This window comes from Lepus europaeus, chromosome X (genome assembly GCF_033115175.1).
Source record: "Lepus europaeus isolate LE1 chromosome X, mLepTim1.pri, whole genome shotgun sequence".
NCBI lineage: Eukaryota > Metazoa > Chordata > Mammalia > Lagomorpha > Leporidae > Lepus > Lepus europaeus.
Genome location: NC_084850.1, coordinates 44,500,478 through 44,513,426, shown reverse-complemented (window position 1 = coordinate 44,513,426; position 12,949 = coordinate 44,500,478). Strand labels below are relative to the sequence as shown.

General features: G+C 45.0%; 1 long non-coding RNA gene across 1 annotated transcript in view; it reads right to left on the bottom strand.

The window, feature by feature from the left end:
* Positions 1–12,949, bottom strand: part of LOC133753679 (uncharacterized) — a 25,940-nt gene extending 12,991 nt beyond the window's left edge. The window contains exon 1 of the long non-coding RNA XR_009865078.1: positions 12,863–12,949. This is a non-coding gene — a long non-coding RNA (uncharacterized LOC133753679). The remainder of the gene's footprint in view (positions 1–12,862) is intronic.

The window sequence follows — 12,949 nt, the reverse complement described above, 5'->3', positions numbered from 1 at the left end:
TGGAATCAAAGGTTGAAGTAAGATGAAGTCAGGAGGCCGGCACCGTGGCTTAACAGGCTAATCCTCCGCCTTGCGGCGCCGGCACACCGGGTTCTAGTCCCGGTTGGGGCGCCGCATTCTATCCCGGTTGCCCCTCTTCCAGGCCAGCTCTCTGCTATGGCCCAGGAAGGCAGTGGAGGACGGCCCAAGTGCTTGGGCCCTGCACCTGCATGGGAGACCAGGAGAAGCACCTGGATCCTGGCTTTGGATCAGCGAGATGCGCCAGCCGCAGTGGCCATTGGAGGGTGAACCAACGGCAAAAAGGCAGACCTTCCTCTCTGTCTCTCTCTCTCTCTCTCACTATCCACTCTGCCTGTCAAAAAAAAAAAAAGATGAAGTCAGGGAGGACGGAGAAGGAGGGAGAGACTTCAGAAATACTTTAAAGGTATACTCAACAAGACTTGGTCATTGATTTTATCTGTGGGCTGTGGAAAAGTTGTTGTCAAAGATGACTCCTAGGTTTGTGGCTTGGGTAACTGGGCAAAAAGTACCACTCTTCACCTTTGGTAACACTGGGTGGCCAGGGTTGCAGCACAGTGGGTTAAGGCACTGCCTGCAACACTGGCATCCCGTATGTGCACTGGTTTGAGTCCTGGCTGCTTCATTTCCAATCCAGCTCCCTGCTAATGCACCTGGAAAGGCAGCAGAAGATAGCTCAAGTGCTTGGGCCCCTGCCACCTATGTGGGAGACCCAGATGGAGTTCCAGGCTCCTGGATTTAGCCTGGTCCAGGTCTGGTCATGGCAGTCATTTTGGGAGTGAACCAGTAGATGGAAGATCGTTCCCTCGCTCTCTCCCTCTCTCTCTGTAACTCTGCCTTTCAAAGAAATAAATAAATCTTTTTAAAAAGATTGTGAATATTGGAAGATGGGTGGAAGAGAATATTTTAAGATTTATTTTATTTGAAAGGCAGAGAGAGAGAGAGAGAGAGAGAGAGAGAGAAGAGAAGAGAAGAGAAGAGAAGAGAGGGGGAGGAGGAAGAGGAAGAGGAAAAGGAAGAGACCTTCCATCCGCTGGTTCACACCCCAAATGGTGGCAACAGCCAGGATTGGGCAAAGCAGAAGCCAACAGCCAGGAGCTTTATCCTGGTCTCCCACGTGGGTGCAGGGGCCCAAGCACTTGGGCCATCTTCCACTGCTTTCCCAGGCCACTAGCAGGGAGCTGGATCAGAAGTGGAGCAGCTAGGACTCGAACCAGTGCCCGTATGGGATGCTGGTGTTGCAGGCAGCAGCTTAACCTGTTATACCACCACACTGACTGGGAAGAGAATGTTTTAAGGAGATTGTGACTTTTCTGACTCTAAATATGTTGAGTTTGTGAGGTACTCATGGTACAAGGGTAGAAATTTGAGAATCATCAGCTTGCAGATTGCCCCAGCCATGGAACTAGTCCGGAATAGCCAAGCAGTATGTGTACAGCAGGAGAGGTGAAAGCTGGAGAATAAGGACAAGAAGGAATCGTCAGAGGGGCAAGAGAAGAACGTAGAAAATGAAAGCCATGGGAGAAGAGAATTTCCAAAAGGTGTGACAGTACTGACAAATGTAAGAGAGAAATCAGGAAAGATGAGGACAGTGTTGATTTCATAGAGCAAGAAGAAGGCAGCGTGAGAAACACAAGAAACACATTAGGGGGGAAGTAGGGGAAAGAAAGCAGAACATAGATTACAGTGGCTTAAGGAGTAAGTAAGGGCAAAGATGAGGGTGTGAAGATGACTAATAACGATATTCCTTTTAAGGGATATGGCAGTGAATGGAAAGAGGGCAACAGATCAATAGCTAGAGAGAAATTCAAAGTCACATAGAGGATAGCTTTTTTAAAAAAGGACTTTAAAATATTTTTTAAAATTTTCTAAAGATTTACATGAAAGGTAGTTACAGAGAGAAGGAGAGACTGAAAGAGAGGTCTTCCATCTACTCGTTCACTCCCCAAATGGCCACAATAGCTGGAGCTGGGCCAAGCTGAAGCCAGGAGCCTCAAACTCCATCTGGGTCTCCCACATGGGTGGCAGGGGCCAAGCATTTGGGTCATGTTCCACTGTTTTCTCAGAAGCATTAGCAGGGAGCTGGATGGGAAGTGGAGTTACCAGGACTCAAACCAGCGCTCAAATGAGATGCCGGCATCACAGGTGGCAGCTTAACCTGCCCTGCCACAACCATGTAGTGTTCTGCCACACCAGCCCCATATAGTGTTCTTTTAACTGTTTCTCTCACACATAAATATAAGTTTGAGGTCAGGAATTATAATGCATTTATTTTTATGTTCTCTGTACCAGGGTGAGAACGTGAAATGGATTAGTATTTGCTAACACTGTAGTTCTTAAAAAAGTTTTTTTCAACCACCCTGTTTCCGTGCTAGTTCTTACCAACTCTATTTTCTTTGTAAGGCTTGTGTCATAAAGGACAGTACTTTCAAGGCAACAAGCATCCTTATTTATATTTTTCTTTTTCAAAGCATTGAAGTGGTGTATCATCCTCAGAGCAAAGCTTTCAGGTAAGATAACCATGTATCCATGCAAGGGGTGAGGAAATGAGGCTGGGAGAGGTTAATGGACTCATCCAAGTCTCACAACAAAAGCAAAACCCAGGTTTCCTATTTCTCAGTACAATGCCTTATCTATTAGGCAAAGAATCTCAAAGTCATCTTCAAGGAGTCCTAGGCTTTTAAGGGAAAAAAAAAAAAACACAGGTAGCAACACACACACGCACACACACACAAACACACACACATTTCAGTAAGAGTAACTCCACTTTCACCTTATATATTCACAACACCATAATATTTTATTTGGGGTATGGAGGGGAAGCAAGGGAAGAGCTTATTGCTGCTTTAAAAAAATTGAGAAATGAAACTACCATCGGGGCTGGCATTATGGTGCAGCAGGTAAAGCCACCATCTACAGTGCTGGCATCTCATATGAGCACTGGTTCAAGTCCTGGCTGCTCCACTTCCAATCCAGCTCCCTGCTAATGCACACAGGAGGGCAATAGAGGAAGTCCCAAGACTTTGGGTCCCTGTACCCATGTGGGAGGCCTGGAGGAAGCTCCTGGCTCCTGGCTTCAGCCTGGCTCAGCACTGACAGTGGCAGCCATCTAGGGAGTGAACCAGCAGATGCAAGATCTCTCTCTGCCTCTCCCTCCCTGTCTGTAAGCCCTTCTGCCTTTCAAATAAATAAATAAATCTTCAACAACAACAACAACAAAACTCTGTACCATCTGTAACTGTCACAGGTAAGCCATTTAACCAGTCAAGGGATGTTACAGCTAGTATTCTAAGAGGACCTTGCTGTTTGAGAACAGACTAAACTGAAGGACAGCCATGACAAAGGAATCTAATAATTGGATATCATGTCTAGGTCTAAGACCCTCTTCAAATTATCAACCTACAGAAACATGAAATACTTGTCACCCTACCTCTCCTTATACTTACTATCAATGCCTGGCTGAGGCCTCTAGGCTTATCAGTTCTCAGTTTAATGCTAAAGACAGTCCTGACCATCAAAGCACAAGAATGCTTGGGACCACTGGTCACAGCAACACATTTGGTATCTTGACTGCATTTAACTTTCAGCACTAATTCTTCTATATAGAAATAAAGAGGTGGCCCTTTTAGAAACCTAATGAATCATGGGATTTCCCATAAGGTAAGTGGGTCAGTGGGTCACAATGTCCCAGAATTCCAGAACCTGGCATAACAGAGCTGGGAGGGCCTTCCCAGATCATTTCAGTCTTGTCGCTTCATCAGACAACATGGGGTACAGAGGGTCCGAATGGGCAAAGCCCAGACCCTACTTGTAACTCCCTTTTTCCATTAACTGTAGCTGTGAAAGGAAAAATAGAATAGAAAGGGCAAGACTAGAGTGTTATCACTTATTAGCTCCAGAGGCTCACTTCTTCGACTTCCTGAACCGAGATTCAAGGCTAAAGGTAATCTTCATCAGAGGAAACTGTTTCTATAATGACTATTCAGTCCTGAACCTCTTCCTTGTTTGTCTTTTGACTGATACCCAGGTTCAATTATCATAGTCCCCATAGGAAGGGGATAGCCAAATCTTGGCAGCAGGATCATATTACAAAAATAAAATGGTCATGCCTAGCTCCATATCCTATAAATTCAGAGTTTCCTCCACTAGAGTTTCTTTGTGAATTCCTTTGACTTATACTTCCTTTAGCCCTAGCTGGTATCATCATTTCATTGACCTAAGCTGCAGGTTGGTTCTTTCAGAAAGAAGAAAATGCGGTTTCTCATTAATTATCATTTTTTCTATATTTATAATTAATTATATCTTATAATTATAATCCACTATTCTAATGAAATGTACTACACTGATTTTGGAGTTCAACCTTTCCTATCCTATCTCATTAAGATTTCAAATTCCAGGTATATAACCCTCTTCATCCAGGGCCCTCAAGAGACAAGAACAACAGATTATGGAAATGAACCCATTATCTTCTTTCTGCTACTTATGTAACCTTTCTAATATCTTAGTGGTGGATTCATGTTTAGGGTAAACGGTTAAAGAGAGAAAGGAAAGGTAGAAACAAATTGTTATAGCTTTAAGATGTCACTGATTCCATCCGGATGGTATTCCTCAAGCAAGAAATATCCAGTGAGGACTGTAGCTACAAAATCATCTCCATTTCCTCCCTTTGTCTTTCTGTGGGGTACGGGTGGGTGCACACTGCCTCTATGACATCTTCCAACCAAATGAACAATTTTACATGTGGACATAAGCACATTTGGCCACAATGTCAAAATTCTGGTTTGAAGAACCAATAAGCAAATTTCTTCTGTTTTCAGAGGGGGTTGGAGAGGGGAAGAATCGGGGAGGGAGAGTACATGAGTCCACAAGATAATGAGAAGGCTAGGGTTTGGGGAAAGCTAAGGTTAGAACTATCTGGGTTTTGCTTGATCATTCATTTTGTTTTGTGTTTTCAGAAGTCAGTGTTCTCTCATGAGTTCTTCCTCTCAAAATTGAAAACTTTTAATGTTTTCCCTTCACATATAGGTGGAGGACCAGTCCTTGAGACCAGCTTTCACCTGCAGGTGCGTCATCTCCCTTGGATTCATTCACAAATTATGGTGGAGTAGCTACCACAATAGGCACTGTGCTAAACACTCAGTATACACAGTTAAGAAGAAACTTAGCACTTAGCCTCATAGATCTTGTATTCTAGCAGGGAAGACAGACATGGACTAAGTTCCTGGATGATAGCGAGGTAGAGAAAACGGGGTGGGGGGTGTTGTGGAAATATGTAAGAGGGACACTGACCTAGTCGTGGCCCAAGTTGGGGAGGGAATGTCTAGAAAGGCTTCCCTGAGGCAGACACATTTCAGATGTGACCTGAAAGAAAAGGAAGAAGCAAAGAATCAGGAAGGACCAAGGAGACAAAGGAGAAGGAAAGTGCAAAGTATAAGAGAGCTTTGAAGAGGGAAGTGGTGTAATAGATTCTCATTTGAAAAAAAAAATCTGACCACAGTGTGGAGAACAGATTGTAGGGAAACCACAGTAGGTCAGCAGGTGAAAACAGTGGTGTCTTGCAAAGAGGCGTGTCACAGGTGCTGAGGGAACAGAAAGCAAAAGCACTTAACCAGAGGCTGGTCATCAGGGAAGGGCTCCGTAAGGAAGTAACATTCCAAGTGAGACTTGCAGGCTGGGTTCGCCATGGTGAGGGATGTGAGGGAGTGAGGAGTGAAGAGAGGCCCGGACACTAACCTTCTCCTTTAACCAAAGCAGGTCTCATTTTCACTAAGGACCTCGTCCTGGTCTGGAATGCCTGGTACCTTTTCTTCCTAGCCGAACAGTGCCTATGTTTCTACAGCCCTCCCCAGGGCCAGGTCCACTGTTGACACCCCAATACGACTTACTGTTCCATGCGTGTTGCTGAGCATTTAAAGATCTACTATTTAGGGTAGTTACTTAACTTCACACAGATTCTCAAACGCCATGTAAGCTCCTTGGATTTGCAAACTCTTTTCTATTACTTTAGCATCATCCAGGGTATCTAACACAATGAGGGACTGTGCAACATATTCATTGAATGAATGAATGAATGAGGCACTAGAGTCTCTGCAGACCTCCTTTAGATATTCACTATTATCCGTGAAGCTGATAGGAAAGGGGTGTACTTTGTGTAAAAGATTCCTACAACTTGCATGCAAAGACCTGAGATCTGAAATTGGCTATTCCTTCCCACTGGTCACTGCTTCTCACCCCCTTGCAATCCTGGTCCCCACCCCAGCACCCCCCCAACCTTCTATTGTTTCTTCTGTCTTCTGGTTGTCAGCCAGGATGAGAAAATGGTCAAGCTGTCCTCAGAGACTTACGCCAGCCTGGGCTGCTCTGCAGTGCCATGAAGGGCCAGGACTTTTGTTTACAGCTGGGAGCATGGCGAGGCGGTGAGCACAGCTGACAGCCCCACTCTGGGGCAAACATCAATCTTCCTCTGTCCTCTCAGCCAAGTCTCACAGACCAGCTTTATTGAAAGCTGGCTGCACCCGCCTGGGCTCACTGATGTCCCACCCACAACTCGAGCCTGGGAGTAGCTGGGTGAATCTCAGCTTTGTACCTTTTAGGAACTGCCCTTGCTCTCCTCTCTGTCCCTGCTTGCAAATCGGCTTATCTCAACCTCTGGGCCTCGAAAGAGCATGTTCTGAGGACCTCTTGCCCTAAACAGTGCCCCTTCTCTCCAACCATATCTGCTATCTCCCAACAATGTACCTACAACTCTTGTGTGCTCAATTACACAGTAAAAACACAACCGCCACCAAACCAAGAACTAAACCACACAGCTTTCAACGTATACTCTTTGGAATCTGTCTTTCCAAGCTGAGCGGCCATATTGCAGGTTTTTGAAAGTGTGTGCACACGTGTGTGTGTGTTTTCTTCACCTTCAGATGGATTTCCCACTCTTTTAAAAACTACAAATCAGTTGGGGCCTGGAGCTTCCACCATACTACTCATGAGGTCCTGAGCGACAAAGAGGTCCTCTTTGTCACATACGCTGCTCCCGGGCATCTCTTCCTTAGCAGCTTTGCCCTCTTCAGCGTTCATACGCGCTGAGAATGAAGCCCTGGTTCTCCCAGTTCTCTCTCTTGCCCCCACATTCCCTTTGCCTGCTGGCTAACACAGCTCCCGCCAATTAGCTGAGGCCTCCTCCCCTGGGTGTCAGCCTCCCCCACTCCCAAACGCCTGAGGGATATGATACACTTCTTTGACCCCCACTTGCTCTTGTAGCAATGCTTCTTTCAAGGCCTGGTGGAGCGCCACCGCAGGCAGGAGAGTCTCCTGCTCCGAGACTTCATCGGGTCTTCTGGCCAAGAGTCTTTTTCCATCTAAAACCCCCCCTCCTGAGATTTTTTACATGGTGCCTCCCTACCAAAGAGTGTGCATTCTACCTAATCCCTTGGTCAATGCGTACTCTTCCAAACAGAAACCCATGCGAGTTCTCTTCCCCCGGACTGGTGGAGCAGCTTTTAACACCTTTTTCGTCTTTTTAAAACGCTTTACTGTGGAAACTTTCAAAAATACCACAAGAGGAGGAAAACTAGTATAATGAACCCCCATGTGCCCATCACTAAGCTTCAGCAACTCAGATGCAACACTTTAAGTATTACTACCTCATCGCTTCTCAGCCTTTTGGCTAACATCAAGTGTAGTATTACTACCTCATCCTCTTTTAAAAACTCTTTACTTAAGTTATTCAAGTTTCGTGTATTTCATATGTACAGATTTAGGCCTCATCCTCTTTTAATATGACACCTGATATTTACAAAAGGCATAGCTTTTATCATACCCATTGAAAGGTGGCCTATACCAGGGAGTGCAGTGGAGGATGGCCCAAAGTGCTTGGGCCCTGCACCCCATGGGAGACCAGGAGAAGCACCTGGCTCCTGCCTTCGGATCAGCGCGGTGCGCCGGCTGCAGTGCGTCGGCCACGGTGGCCATTGGAGGGTGAACCAATGGCAAAAGGAAGACCTTTCTCTCTGTCTCTCTCTCTCACTGTCCACTCTGCCTGTCAAAAAAAAAAAAAAAGAAAGAAAGAAAGAAAGAAAGGTGGCCTATAGGCAGAGATTGTAAGCATAAGCAAACTTAAACTCGAGAATAATGGCTCAAGGTAGAACTTCACATGATTATTCCCAGTGAAATCTGTGGTTCACAAGACCACAAAGCTTTGCAAACTACATGATCAACTATTAACTTAGGGAGGGGAAAACAAGAGATTACGTGCAACTCTGATATCCCAAGGTCACTCAAGGACTGTATAGATTACCTTCAGGCTTTCAGCTATTTGCAAGGTCCTCTTTCTGTCAAATGGACGGGTCAGTTGGGTTGTGAATTAAATATGAAAGAGGAGCTACAAGAGAAGAGATTACCCACAAAGGATGAACTTTCCCATGATATTTTCCATCTTTTTTCTTATTTGTCATAGGCTAAGCAACTAGATTGAACCAGACTGATCTGGTCTGGTTTAATGAAATCCCTATTGAATGAGGCAAGGACAAATGCACAGTAAAACATCTTCATGAAAGAAATACCATTTTTGCTAAATACTTGGTTTTGTTTTTCATCTTTTACAGTAACCAAGTATTCCTTTACAAGACATTCAACAAGCTAGTCAGAACAAAATTTTTAGTGCCAAAATTAACCCTAGGATACAGCCATTTCATCTACTACCCAGAAGCCATAGGACACCCTCCCGAACAGACTGATCACTACCTTCCAGACCTAGGAAGGCTCCCTTAGCCACAGGGTGAGACAAGCAAGGACAGAAGACCACCCTGGGCAATTTGCCTAAGGGTGCCCAACCAAGGGAGCACAAATCTGGGCTGAAATTCATTCTTCAACTACCCTGGTGAAACTGTAGCAGCCTAGAGAATGAAAATTTTTCTCATTGTTCCACTGATGTGGACACTTCTGTGGTGCAATGTGTCTGCCTCCAGGTGGCACAGGTTTCTAATCTGCACAAAGGCATTTATGAGCTAATGGTGCCCTTGCGAATTAACACAGGGTTGTCAGAGCTATTCTATGTCCTGTGAAGGCTAGGACCATAAATAGTCTCTGTCTGGCCTTGGGCCTTGGAGCCAAACAAACCTAAGCTATCTTTCCCTTCCAGTTGAAACAGATTGTGAAGACAGCAATTCATCTGTGAATCTGAATGAAGAGTAACTTGCATTTTCCAAGGACCCACTACCCATCAGAAATCTTCTGAAGCCTAATCTCACCAGTAAGTGAAGGCAGCAGAGGGTCTTTCATATTTTGGAGGGTAGTATGACATAACCGGGGGAAAGGTTGGGCTTCAGAGTAAGAGAAAAGCCTCAATCCTCACTCTACCATTTACTTGCTGAGTAAATTGGGGAGAGAGTTTGACTTCTCTGGGCCTCAGTGAGGATTTACTAAGATAACAGATGTAAAAGAGCTGGGCATTGTGCTGCCCTGCACATCAGAGGTATTCACTTCCTATGCCTTTTTCTGCTACCACCCAGACTGCAAAGCTAATTCACATTCTTCACACGCTTGTCCTTGAAACCTCATTCAATCAAGTGTATCCACAGGTCCACAAGACAGAATATTGAAGCAAGAGTCAGGAGACGTAGATCGCAATGACTCTTGTTACAATAGTACCTTAGTTGTTTCCTGCCCTGACCCCATATAGAAAATGGGAGAACCTGAGACCTGATGCTGAGAGAGCACAAGAAATGACTTTTCTTGGGCATCTGCCATGAGACATGGGCTATACTAGGTCCTTTTTCATACCTTACATTCTCTGAATCAGCACAGTCCAGAAGAACTTTCAGAGGTCAGGGGACTGTTGTGTATCTGTGCTAATATGAGAGTTGCTAGCCATAAGTACCTACTGAGCCCTGGAAATGTGGCTAGTGCAACTGAGGAACTGAATTTCTAATTTTTGTTCATCTTAATTTAAATAGCCACATGTTAGGCTGGACACTATATTAGGAAGTGTGGCTGTAAGGTTATGAAGCAGAAATATTTGCTCTCATTTAATATATTGTGACACTGATGCTTAAACAAGTTAAGGGACCAGCGCCGAGGCTCACTTGGTTAATCCTCTGCCTGCAGCACTAGCATCCCATGTGGGCGCTGGTTCTAGTCCCAGTTGTTCCTCTTCCAGTCCAGCTCTCTGCTGTGGCCCAGGAGGGCAGTGGAGGATGGCCCAAGTGCTTGGGCCCCTGCACCCGCATGGAGAACCAGGAAGAAGTACCTGGCTCCTGGCTTCGGATTGGCGCAGTGCTGGCCATAGCAGCCATTTGGGGAGTGAACCGGTGGAGGGAAGACCTTTCTCTCTGTCTCTCTCTCTCTCTCTCTCTCTCTCTGTCTATAACTCTACCTGTCAAATAAAAAAAAAAAAAGAACTTGTTTGAAATCACTTAAATAGGAAGTAAATCAGATTCAAATCTGAGAGTAGGAGGCTTAGGAGAGTAATAGGATCAGATATTCCAGGGATTATCTGGGCTTCACGATTTATAAGTTACATGACCAAAGAAAAAGAATTACAGACTCTGCAACTCACTTCCAAAATCTATGCAATCATGATAACTATCACCTAATCTATAGGCCTTATTGTTGGGATACATGGGTATACGGTCTTACAGTGTGGCCCATAATAGGTCTTCAGCAACTGTGTTTCTTCACCACCCTAATTATTTCATCACACACAGAAGACAAGTGCAGAGTACATTGAACACTAGAGAAAGAAAAAACAGAAAGGACGCTCATGGGCTTTTCTGTGACCTCCTATTGCAGAATGGAGCTGGGGAAGGGTATGAAAATCATCAAAATACTTCCACTTAATTGTTTTTGCTTTACTGCCCTCTCCCTCATACTCCAGTCAACATTATCCAAATCAGAGGAAAAAAGATACTTTTTTTTTTTTGAGACAAGTTGATGTGGTTGCACAACACAGCACCATTAAGAAGTTGGACTGGAGAGGCAAGTAAAGTTCAAATCCTGGTTCCATACTAATTGAGTGCACAAGGAAAATAATTCCACACCTCTTCATATTTGATTTTAATGTGTAAAATGTGTCTGATAATACAGCTCGCTTCAAAACATACTCATCATTTACTGTTTGGCTTTCTATTCTGTAGCACCCTCTAGTGGTGCCTGCAAAAGCAAGCACTGTATTTCAGCCCTACAAAGCCCTGGTCCTCAAACTTCAGGGTGCACTGAATCATTGAAGTTTGCAATAACAGATTGCTAAACCACACACAGAGAATTTCTAACTCATTAGGTTCAAGGTGAAACCTGAGAATGCGAAATGCTGACAACTCCCCAGAGGATGCTGAGACTTGTGGGAAACACATTTTGAGAACCACTGCCCTCAAAATCCCTTCCGTGTATGTACAGATATATGTGATGGATAACTATAGGTTAGTTAGGATTTTGCTTTGGCAGTAGCCATCTAATAAGGATTTAGGGAACAATAAGATATATATGTGAAACATTTAACACAGCATCTAAAACATAAGAAAGCATGCAACAAACTGAGGATCACAGGACAGAAATCATTTGCCCAGGGTCACAGGGCTACTGAGTGGTGAAACAGGGTTTAAAATTAAGTCTCTGACGTCAAAGGCACAACAAAGTTAAGCGGAATCAGTGCAGAAGGAGGTGGGGAGGAATATACATAACATTTAAAAAATTCAAAGGGGAAAGATTGGTTTTCAATACCAATGTCCAAGTTTTATCTCGAAGTTCTTATCTTTCTTTACTGACTGAATAAACAGTCAACTGCATTATGCATTTAGGGGAATCGAGAGCATTGGTGAGTAAGAGGGGTAAGGGTTTGCATCAGCTTCAGCACCTAGGGTTACAAGAACGGAGAAGGTGACTTTTTTCCCATGGAGAAAATACAAAATCAGCAAAAACATCTGGCTCATGGGTCATAGTGTCATAACAGGGCTATTTATGAAAGTTGATTTTATTTCTCCCTAAAGATTAAAGATATAGTGCCTATATGATCCCTATAGCTTGTGTGGAGAGTTCAGCAAACAAGAAAAGGGGGAATACTATCCCATAATCCCAGGGACCGATCCTTTACTGGGATTTGGCGGCATCTAGCGGCAGGCTCCAGAGGTAGCAACCTCAGCCAGAGAACTTTCTGGAAAATTAATTGAATGCGCATTTGCCTTAAGAAGGGCGCTGTACTTGGAGATCCTGACAAACAGGTAAGAGGGCTTCATCCTTCACAGAAATTCAGAGTCGCTAGCGGAGGGGAAGGCTGTCCTATGTAGATATTTTTATGAGAAAATTTAATTTGTGCCAGGAGAACTGCGAAAAGGGGCGCGGGGCGGGGAAGGGGGAAGAAGGGAGGAGGATAATTAAGGAAGTTAACAGAAGCTGCCCCTTGGAGTTGCTAATAAGGGAGTGGGAGGATTTGGCTCTTAACCATTAAAAGACCGTTCACGGATTAGAAGAACGGTAGTAAACGTGGGAAGAAAGTGTTGGGGGGGGGGGTCTAAAATGAAATCGGTAAAGAAAACAAATATTTCTTAACAGACGCCTTTGGTTGCAGCGCGTATTCTTGGTTATTATTTTCTTTTTCAGTAAAACGGCTCTTCAAACCATACACAGAAGTAAAGAACCTGTATAGAGCGCCTCAGCTCCACACCCTCTGCCCCCTCCCCTCCAGGCCAAGGGTGCGCGCCTGCGCACACCCACCACTGCCGGCGCCACGAGGGCTTGCGCGCGCTCACGCCCCAAGGCCAACTAGTTAACGCGTGCGCGCGCAAACGCGCGCGCGAGCGCACACACACACACACACACACACACGCTACCCCTAACGCCCTGCGCTGGCGCCACTCACCACGCCAACTTGCGCGCACATCCAAACCCTCTCACTGCGCCTTTTTTTTCCCCCTGCTCCGAGAGTTGCGCAACAGGCTCGGGGGCG